Source organism: Barbus barbus (genome assembly GCF_936440315.1).
Source record: "Barbus barbus genome assembly, chromosome: 25".
In the NCBI taxonomy this organism is placed as follows: Eukaryota; Metazoa; Chordata; class Actinopteri; order Cypriniformes; family Cyprinidae; genus Barbus; species Barbus barbus.
In genome coordinates, this window is record NC_136753.1 from 30055067 (window position 1) to 30067227 (window position 12161).

Sequence of the window (12161 nt, forward strand, 5' to 3'; positions counted from 1 at the left end):
TGCACTGTTCATAACTTCATTAGAAGCAGAAGACAATAAAGTGAAGTTTCTTCAGAACAGATTGACCGGTTCTGTCAGTGATTTCTGTGAAGTCTGAGTAATTTTGTGCATTTGAGAAAAATAAGATGAAATATAAATTCTTCTTCTTATTCTTTCAATTTGATTCCATGTGTTGGCAACGAAATATCAAGATGAAGGTTAATTTATGTAGATTTCTTTGTAAAGGTGAACAAGTTGCATCAAATGAATGAGCAACACATATTTCATCTCAATTTGTGCAAAATGGCTTTCTAATAGGAATGCATTTGACAAGATTTGGAATGTGTTCCTTTTCAGCATCAGTCTTGACTCTGACTGTGGGATACACCTCAAGTTTCTTCCACCAGAGGTCAGTGCTGTTCAACTATACTAATGCGTTCAGTCAGTTTACAGTATGTCAGGCATTAATGAATGATCTCACATAATGAAGAATACATATACAATCACAGGAAAATAATACAGGTCTGAGTGTCCCCATCAGTCACCATATTTTCACATTTGTTCAGTTTCTATATAGAATCCATCGGTATAGCTTTATAAGTTTCTTATACCTTTCTTTATAGCAATGAATAAATGTGAAAAAACCAGGAGGTTCACCTGGACAGTGGTACATACAGTCTGATGGTGCTTTTGCATGATCAGTTACCATTTTTGGGTGGGTATACTAATATAATATGCAAATTTATAGTCCTGTAAAAATTGATTTATGGTTTTCCTCAAACAGTTTGTGCTTTGGTACACTGAAAAAAATTATACTACATTTTTTTAAGGTAAATGGTTGCAAACTATTTATTTTAGCTATATATATTTTTTTTTAATATGTTGAAAGTTAGTCAACTAAATTTGTTTATTTAAATGTATCTAAAATAAATTGATTGCAACCATTTACCTTAAAACAATTTAGTCAATTCAATGAATACTTTTTTCAATGCATTCCTCTTACTTTAAAAACAGCATTTTTTGCATTACGACATGGCAAATAAACATGTTTACCACCAATATTCTCATTACCTAATGCAAAGTAATAATAAAATAAAATAAATAATAATAATAATAAATAATTGAAGTAATTGTGCAACATTTTTTAGTTGTTTTTATTTTTTATTTTATTTATTTATTTTATTGTGACCTGGGCATGCTTTTGTGAGATAGTATAAATGAAATTAAGGCTTTTTCCCTTGACCTACTAATATAGACACACTTTCTTCTCTACGAGTTGACAGTGTCTCTCGCTGTATCTTAAGAACCTTCCAAGGCGGCCTAGTAGTTTCCGTCCACAAGAATTAGGTCTGCTCAGGAAATTATGTGAGTGGTTGGGGCTTTGAGCCAATGAGGGTTTAGAGAGAATGAAAAGACAGGTGACATTAATTCCCTGACCTGTACTGATGCTAGCTTACTCTAGATAAACTACCAGTGTCCTTTCAGAAAACACCCAACACTGTGCTCTAATAATGATGGAGATGCTTACAGTTTATATCACAATAGCGAAACAGCTTATACTGAATATTGGCTTACTCACTGTGACTTACTTTTCAAACTGAACAATAAATTCTACTACAGTATGTCATCATACTGCACCTTTAAGCCAATCATCTTAATTTAAGAAATTACTCGTTCTGAATTACTGTAAAATTTTCACCACAGTGCTGGGTAGATTACTTACAAATTGTAGTCTGTTACTGATTACATGACAAAATTATATTCAGTAATGTAATCCATTACATTTCAAATTTTAGGTGATATAATCAGACTACTTTTTGATTACTTTTAGATGACTTTTGGCCTAACTCATCTATCACGTTGATTTAAAACATACGTTACATTAAAGATCATCTTGTACCATATTGATATAAAAATGCAAAGAGAAAGGAAATAAATTCCATTCATTGTTGTTAACAACATGAAGTGCATTAAATATAACATTAACCGTTGAGTGAGAAAAACAAAATGTGTTCATCAGTAGTCGATGCACTGTTGAAATGTTGAAAAAACACTTCTTAAAATCAAAATAATATTTGTAAATCCAGTGGTCAAATGATGCGTGGCGTCTCAGTTTTCTGTGTAATTATTGCCACCGGACTAGTGACTGGTCTTTGTGTGAACTTCCACAAACTGGAAGTCTTTCTCAATGCGTATAAGTGGTAGGCTATTTCAGAAAGGAAATTTTAAAAGATCAAAAAGAAAAATGAGGGAGAATCAATGAATGCTGAATAGTTTATTGCTATTGTGTTAATGTAATCATGTAATCAATAAAAAAGTAACTGTAGTCTGATTACGAGTATTTTATCATCTAATCACAAGTACTTTTGGAATCTAATTATATAAACCAGTTTACATGTAATCAGTTACTACCCAGCACTGCCAATAGGGGCTCTGTTTTTGTCAAGGTGTCAGCTGACCAATTTAAGTCGAGCTACGAACCGAACATTGGCTATTGAACAAGTTTGGATCTTGAAAACAACCTCGCTTTCAGTGGTACTTGTGAGGAAGTGCATCGCTGTATTACGACAGCTCATACTTTGGATTACAAATAACTCATTGACACATTCAACAGTCTTTTATCGGTGCATGCGTTCCTTGGGAATCAAACCCATGACTTGGAAGTTGCTAGCACTAGGTTGACCATATGTGTCCCTGCAGCACAAAAGCAGTCATGAGTAACACAGGTATATCTGTAGCAATAGCCAACAATACATTGTATGGATCAAAATTATACATTTCTCTTTTATGACAAAAATCATTAGGATATTAAGTAAAGATCATGTTCCATGAAGATATTTTGTAAATTTCCTACCGTAAATATATCAAAACTTAATTTTTGATTAGTAATATGCATTGCTAAGAACTTCATTTGAACAACTTTAAAGGAGATTTTCTCAATATTTAGATTTTTTTTGCATCCTCAGATTCCAGATTTTCAAATAGTTGCATCTCAGACAAATATTGTCCTATCCTAACAAACCATACATCAATGGAGAGATTATTTATTCAGCTTTCCAAAAATTGACCCTTATGACTGGTTTTGTGGTCCAGGGTCACATATAAGAAATGATTCCTCAAATCAGTATTGCTGTAATTGATGAGTGCACCATTTTCACCTACTGAACCATAAATATTCAAAGATACAAATGACCCGAGCTAGAGAAGTTCGGAGCCAGAAGGCTGGAATTGAGCCTGATCTCAAGCCAATTGAAGCTGTAGTCATTTGTAAAGCAAGTCGGCAAGATGTTTTCTTGATGAGTGGTGTTCTGTCAATCCATATATGAACATGCTTCTGTTTTGTTGAAATAAGATTTCAGCACTGCTAATGTCAGCAGCTATCATACATTCCCACAACCGCTTGGCTGGACAAAGAGGTGGGCCTGCAGCCAGACAGTAGATCCAAACCACACAAATGTTTCATCACTGATGTATGAAGCTAGAACATTTTTCTTATGTTGCAAAATAAATGTTTGTAATTGAATAATTTTGAACTGGAAGCCAAGAAGGCAGCCATGCATTTTCTGTGTTTGTGGTAGTTACGCTTCACCACCTCTGGGGTCTCCAACTTGGACATGCTTTGGCAAAGATTGAGTTGTGGGATATCACATGCAGAAACCCCATACAGTTTGTATGAGGTCAGGCAATGGCACATTCAAAGTCCTTCTACCTTTTTTCCCAACCCTTTTGGCAAATATTGTCGAGGGAGTTGGCCGCTGGCAGCCTATCACTCTGCAGCTCTTGACTAGTTACCCACTGAAGCAAAGCAGGGTTGAGCCAGGACAGTACCAGGATGGGAGACCTCCTGGAGAAAACTAAGGTGCCGGTTTGTGTCAGTCCAAGTAATCCAGGACAGTGACCCCATCCTTTGAACCAGGTGTTAAACTGTGGTCCTGACTGGTCCAGGTGGATGTTGTGCATTGGCAAACTTTATTCTGGTGGAAGAAGACCACTTTTGATCAGGTCTGTGTTCAGTAAGATCAATGGGTTGAAGGTCCTTCAGATTGTGCCTCTAAGAGCCTCTACATATGTATTTTAGAGTTACTAGATGCCCCATTTTTGGTACCGGAATAAGTCTTCCAAAACTTGGACACTTATTTAAGCTGATAGACAAGAAAACAGGTGCTGATAAAGTCCACCAAGATCGCTGGTGCACTAGCCTCGAAGCAGCATTTTTGTTGCCAGCAATTCCCCCCATTCCATCTCCTCCTTGTTTCATTGCAATTGAATTGCATGGGTAGAAATACTTTGACCCCAGTGTACAAGAGGTCGCTCATCTCACGTTCCCTTTGGAATGAATTTGTTCCCACAGCTTTCGCTCACTATCACCATATTCTCTTGTAGGGATGGTCTTCCTGAAGTGGTTTTGGCTTGGGATTAAGGATCCATTCTTGCAAGGTTTCAAGCAATCTGTTACCTGTCCAGATCTTTCATCTTTTGACTATGCTAGACTACACCTACAATAAAGTTTAGGTCAGGACTCCAAAATATTGTTGGTTGCCTCATTGCCTTCATGTGCCAGGGACCTTGGTTTTTTGTTTTTTTTTGGTGGGCACAATGTCCAAGGTTCCCAATCTGACATTCCCTCTAGATCATTACCCTACTTGGGTGACTGATTCAATTCCCTCTGTATGTAACGGAGGCCTGCTATTAAGAGCTGTGCAGGTAAGCCTCACTCCCATTGTCTAAAGAGGCATCTGACTGATGCTAGAGGCTGCGGTCTTTAGCATCCTTGTTAGCGCGCTTGCCTCCCATGCTGGAAACACTGGTTCGAATCCCGCTCGGAATGGGGTGAGTAGAACCATAGAGCTTGCATCTCTAGATGATGCAAGAAACTTCTATCCTTGAGTTCCTATGTCAATTTGCAGGAACTCGTCATCAAACCCAGCAGTTAATGCTAACTACTGAAGATGACTTTGTTGCTTACATTTGGCACAAAGAGTCAACAGTTTTTGATGAAAGTGTTCTTCATCTTGTCTTCCTCCATTTTTCAACCCTTGGTCAAAGTAGCTGTTTGATCAGTCAAGGACTGAAGGTGCTGGAAGCAAAGAAACCAAGGATTAAGGTTGGAGGACCAAATTTCAAACTCCATTGAGAAAGAAACCTCTTGGTTTGTTCTGATTAGTTGCTATTCTGGGTTTTCTTCATTAAGCCGATGCTTGGAGCTACAGTATATCTTTACCACAGGTACAGTCTTGTTGTTGGGGCCTGGGTGCATCTCAATGGTGGTAGTTCATGAATTCGATCTTCTAGGATTTGAACCTGCAATCTTTCAGTCACAAATGGAGATCCGTAACCACTAAACCTCACCGCAGCACTTCACAAAACACCTAATAAAGTTGAAAAAATGTGCATCAATGTCTATACATGTTAAAAAAAATTCTATTGTCAGATGAATGGTTAGGTTTTACAGTTACGTACATCAGGACTTTCCAGAGATGCTTTGAATTCTTTGATTGCCATGATTCCTCGAGAAAAGACACCTTCCCTCAGGTTCCTCCTAGGCGACTATATCGGTACTAAGTGTGTACTGTAGGTTGCATTGGGTAAAGGTGTCTGCTGAATGAATGTCTTTTCATATAAATTTAAATGTAGGAATTCAGAATGAGTTGCACTCACAGTCTCTGATCAATCCTTAGGCGCCACCTGCTGTCTGTTTAAGGTATGACTACCTGAAAAGATCAACCTTCTAGTTTTTCTTTTAATGCAAAACTAAACCATTTAGAAAAATCAATGCATCCTACCGTGTTGTTGTGTTTTGTTTTCTTCAGAGTTGCATGTTGGGACAAGAATGATGTTCAGTCAGAAGTTTGACAATCGAGGCCTTAGAAGAATTAAGGTTTGTCTGAGAAAATCATACGTTTAATACAGTCCCAGAATACAAAAACACATCTGATAGCTATGTTTGTCACTCTGATGTAGGTGCTGAAAAGCTATACATTTACTTGGTAACGTGTCTTCCCTTACACTGCAGGAAAGTGGTATGCAGTTTAGAGTCATAATTCTACCATTTAAAACATCTCGAGTGGTAGAGAAGTGATGAAAGTGTGTCGAAAAGGTCACTAACACATCTTTAACAATTTCTGAGAGCTGTGCAGTGCCGTCACATGCCTCTTTGTATCACCTTCTCTTTATGATCTAGTTAAAATCAGCCTCTAAGTGTTTTTAACTAAGTTCTTTACTATTACCTCACTTTCACTATTACATTACCTTGAGTCGTATCTAACCCTGCCGGACACCATCAATATCAGAATAAGGGTCAAAGTACACAGCAACGATTACATTTACGCATTTGGCAGACACTTTTATATTGCATTCAAGATATGCATTCGATCAGTTCATGCATTCTCTAGGATTCGAACCCATGACGTTGGTGTTGCAAGCACCATGCTTTACTGTTTGAGCTACTAAGATGCGTCATCTGTGTCTTAAGTCACTCGGGCTTGAATTTAGAGATGCTGAGCCAAGTGAGAGCATGTCTTAAAGATGCCGTTTCTCTACATTAGTTGTAGTACTAATATTAATAAACTGCACTACATTACTACAGCAAGTAAGCAGGTGGTAGATGAACATGCAAATGCATCTAAGAGTTGAAGTCCAACCCTTCAATCTCCTAGGGACCCACTGTCCTGCAAAATTGATTTCCAACCTGCTTCAAGACCCCTGCCTGTGATTTTTCAATCGATCCTGAAGTCCTTGATCAGCTGGTTCAGGTGTGTTTGATTAGGAGCTGAACTTTGCAGGACTTTGGGTCTCCAGGACTTTGGGTCTCCAGGAGCAGGGGTTGTGAATATGTTCCTCTTGTGGCAGAAAAGGGAATTGCATCAAATAGTTACTTGAGTTTTTCCCTGTTATTAAAACAGTGCCACCCGGTGGAAACTGTCCTGTAGTTACAGAGGCAGGATCCTCTGTTTATTATAGATCATTTGATGTTAATTTCTCATCACACCATTGACCCTTTGCTCTCAGACAAGCTTTGGCTCTCCTTTCATTTTCAAATGAGGCGTTTCTCTTTTCTGTTGACTATGAAAAGCGTTGTGTCTGCTGTTTTTGTTCATGTGTGATTCGTTTTTTGTTTTTTTTACAATTAATTTAATGAAAAATGGCAGATACATTGCTTTGCAATTGATGCAAAAATAATATCTAATCGATTTGACTATTCTATGAGCACATTTTACTGAAAATCGCCAAAATGCTCAATGCATTTGTACGGGACGTTCTGTAAATCTGGTCTTAGCAATAGTTACCAAGCTGGAAGGTCATTTCATCTATATTTTTAGATGCTTATGATAATTATGATTGAGTCTTATAGACTTGATGATCATCTGATGACTTTAGGGCTTTGTTTACTTTCCACTTCATTGTTCACCCCGACCAGGTATGGAAACTCACTGAATAGCTATTATTTGGCTTTTCGTGTTTTGATTAAATGAGTCATACATGAGATTTATTTTTTTCAGAATATGTACAAACACTGCACACATTGCTAAACAGTGATGTAACTTCATAACTTCATAGTGTAAGTATAAAGTTCATATTTGAACACTGATTCTGATGACTGAACACTGATGACTGATGACAGGTGAAAGTTCAGTTAGTCATGAAGCACGTGTTTGTAATGTATTTTATAAGTGTGTGACATCTTCCTAAAGTCTGTGGTCCACGTCTAGTCTCATCTTGAGTGACAGTCCACTGTTTAAGGCAAATGTGTCACAATTCTATCAGTCTTTGTGTCACTCAACCTATAGCTGTCATCATTTACTCACCTTCATGTCGTTCCAAACCTGTATGATTTTAATTCTTCCATGGAAAGGAAGACATTTTGAAAGTATTTTTGTCCACACATTAGTGTTGTTTTGTTTCAAACGTTCTTCAAAATATCATCTTTTATGCTCCACGGAAGAAAGAAAGTCATACAGGTTTGGAATGATGTGAGTGTGAGTAAATGATGACTGATTGATCATTTTTGGGTAAACTATCCCTTTAATTGTGTTGCCTTCCTTTGACCAAAGTTTTTTGCAACTTGATGCTGCTTCACGGTGGTTTTAGTTCTGAAAACTACCACTTGTATGCTTGATCCTGTACTTACAGGCTTGTTGTTGTTTGATATTTTTGTGCCCAGTGGTGCTCAGAATAATTAATGAATCATTGAGTTCTGGTGTTGTCACAGCTGCATTCAAAAACTTTGCAGTTACCCCTGTACTAAATAGTAAATCTAAGACTTGGACAAATTAAATAACTACCATACTGAATCAAATCTTTCTTTCCTGGCAAACATTTTAGAGCATGTTGTTGCTTTACAGTTGCACAACCACCATTCTGTGAATAATCTTTTTGAGCAGTTTCATGGTTTTCAAAAATTTGAAAAAATCTGAACCGCTTTGCTTAAAGACAGTTTGTTGCTAAGGTCTGATATTAGACCAGTTAGTACTAGTGTCCCTCAAGGCTCGATTTTAGGACCTTTGCTTTTTAATCATTATTTCCAACTTCTTTTGGTAATAAGTATTCATTACTATGGTGCTGACACTCAAATTTATATTCACTGCAAACATAGTCACAGTGAAGCTGTCTAATTTCATGCTAAATGCATTTTTGAGAGAAAATCATGAATGCTTAAATGAGGTTATGCTTAAGCTCTCCACAAGAGGTTTGCAAAGACTGGTCAACCACCTTTTATTATTAATGGTTTGGTACTAGACTTTTAGAAAACATAAAGAATATATTAGTTATATTTGATTTTTTATTGACATTTGACCTCCTTGTACGTAATGTCGTCGTCAAGGTTTCTTCTTCTTTTTTTAATTTTAGAAATATTGTAAAATTGCATCCCATGATAGCCTTCTCAGTGATGGATAATTAGTTAATATCTTTATGTTTATTGTAATGCATAAAAAAATTGCAGCACATCCAAAATTCTGCAGCTAGAATTTTAACTAAAACCAGAATATATTACTTTCCTTAAAAAAAAAAACATACTGAACACAAACTTTTGAGCAGTTAGTGTATGTTTAGTTATTAATGTATCGTGATGTTCTTTTCATCTGTACTGAATGCATTTGTGAACTAGGAAATTTCAAATATTTTATAGATCCATTTCAGTTAGAATGCAGTGAGAGCATAGCTATATTAGCTAGTTAATAGTTAGGCAATCTCCAATAGATGTTAGAAGCTGTCTCATTCTGATTTGTTGTCAACAGTTTGTGTTGGAAGGTTATTAATGTTTTAGTATTTGCAATTCTCTGTGCACAGATAACACAGTTTGAACCCAGATACATGGAATTCCTTGAAAATGCTGTTTATTTGTAAATGTGAGGCTGCAGGTTTTCTGGGCTCCTGTCCTGATTGACCTGTATAATGTGATCGTGCAATACCTGGTTGTGTTTGCATCATTCTTTCACTAGATGTGCTATGAATATTGCACTATGCTGCTTTCTCTTGTAGTGTGTTTGGGTCACTGTCCTGTGCATGATAACCTGGAATCAAGATTTATCTGTGCTGTTATTAGAATAGTAGTGCAATAATGGTTGGTTAGTTAGTTAGTAAATGAGTGAGCCAGAATGATAATTTTTAGGAAGCAAATGTGCCTTTATATGAAACCGTTTTCATTTCTGAAACAGTTTAGTGGGGAAAACTATTTCACAGCACTGTATGTGCACCAGGACAGCTCTGTGTGTGTGTGTGTGTGTGTGTGTGTGTGTGTGTATGAAAAGTGCCTGTTTTTTTATTTTTTGCATATTTGTCTCACTTAAAATATTCAGATGATCAAACAAATTTTAATATTACACAAACATAACCGGGGTAAATACAGAATGCAGTTTTGAAATGATGATTTCATTAAGGGAAAAAAGCTGTCCAAACCTGCCTGGCACGACGTGAAAAAGTAATTGCCCCCTAACTCTAATAACTGGTTGTGCCACCCTTAGCAGCAACAACTGCAATCAAGCGTTTGTGATAACTGGCAATGAGTCTTTCACATCGCTGTGGAGGAATTTTGGCCCACTCTTCTTTGCAGAATTGTTTTAATTCAGCCACATTGGAGGGTTTTCGAGCATGAATGGACTGTTTAAGGTCATGCCACAGCATCTCAATCGGATTTAAGTCCGGACTTTGACTTGATTTTTCTTGAGCCATTCAGAGGTGGACTTGCTGGTGTGTTTCGGGTCATTGTCCTGCTGTACAACCCAAGTGCGCCTGAGCTTGAGGTCACAAACTGACGGCTGGACATTCTCCTTCAGGATTTTCTGATAGAGTGCAGAATTCATGGTTCGATCAATTATGGCAAGTCATCCAGATCCTGAAGCAGCCCTACTACCACCACCATGTTTGACTGCTGGTATGATATTCTTTTTAATGAAATGCTGTGTTGGTTTTACACCAGATGTAACAGGACACACACCTTCCAAAAAGTTAAACTTTTGTATCATCAGTCCACAGAATATTTGCCCAAAAGTCTTGGGGATAATCAAGATATTTTTTGGCAAATGTGAGACGAGCCTTTGTGTTCTTTTTGGTCAGCAGTAGTTTCTGCCTTGGAACTCTCTCCCATGGATGCCGTTTTTGCCCAGTCTCTTTCTTATTGTTGAATCATGAACACTGACCTTAATTGAGGCAAGTGAGGCCTGCAGTTCTTTAGATGTTGTTGTGGGTTCTTTTATGACCTCCTGGATGAGTCGTCGTTCCGTTCTTGGAGTAATTTTAGTAGGCCGGCCACTGCTGGGAAGGTTCACCCCTGTTCTAAGTTTTCTCCATTTGTGGATAATGGTTCTGACTGTGGTTCACTGGAGTCCCAAAGCCTTAGAAATAGCTTTATAACCCTAGGATACATGTCAACTATTTTGTTTCTCATCTGTTCTTGAATTTCTTTAGATCGCAGCATGCTTTAAGCATGCTTCACTTTGTCAGACAGCTTCTGTTTAAGTGATTTCTTGATTCAACAGGTCTGGCAGTAATCAGGCCTGGGTGTGGCTAGTGAAATTGAACTCAGCTTTCTAAAATAATGTGGTTAATCACAATTCTTTCATGATTTAGGGGGACGAGGGGCAATTATTTTTTCATGTAGGGCCATGTAGGTTTGGACAGCTTTTTTCCCTTAATAAATGAAATCATCATTTAAAAACTGCATTTCATATTTACTTAATTAGTTTGATGATCTGAAGCTTTTAAGTGTGACAAATATGTAAAAAATTTAAAAAACAGGAAGGGGGCAAAAACCTTTTCACAGCACTGTATGTGTGTATACACATAATACATATGTGCTTAGGCAGTCATTGGTTCAATTCTTAGGGAATGCATGAACTGATAAAATGTACAGTATACATTTAATGCATCGTATGGATAAAAACATCTGTCAGATTCATAAATATAAATGTAAAGGTAAATATATTACGTACATTACAACCACTAACAGAGAGAGAGTCTTTGTTGTTGCAAAGGAACCACTGTCTGATTCTAATCGGACTTTGGCTTACTTTGGAAAACAGTGGAAAATGACTGATCTGAGCTCTTGAGTTCACAACCCATCATGTTATCTAGTGAACGCTGGTCACTGTCACTCATGAGAGGAGCTTGTGCTATAAATGTGACGTAACTGAGCGGATATTTCAGGTAATGGGGTCTACAGTAATAGGATCAGCTCGTGGATTTACAAGTTATTTGAAGTGGCTGAAGCACTGCATTCTGGGAATGCACACATGCACATAAACATTTCGCATGTGACCTCTAAACTTTTTAAATATACAGCAACCCCAAAAAGTGTTTGTCTCAATAAGTCACTTTCCTATAAATGTCTGAACATTATTTCATCAGATCAAGTGTTTCTATCTGCGCATTTAATATGATGCACCGATTTCTTCATCAGGGCTGAAGTCTCAGTGTGTTTGAATCAGCTGGTGATTTTTAGTGGATGTATGAAGTCAGTTTTTCTCAAATTTACAACATCAGAACCACAGGAGAATCACATTAACTAACAACATCATCCACAATCTAAACTAAACAAACAAACACAAACTCTCACTGTTGCAGTGCCCTTTTAAAAGGCACTAATATGTACACTTTTGTACCTTTAAAGTACTAAAATGTACCAATTAGTGGTAAATAATGTACAAGATGTACCTTTTAGATTTTACTGCCCCAATGACAGCTTT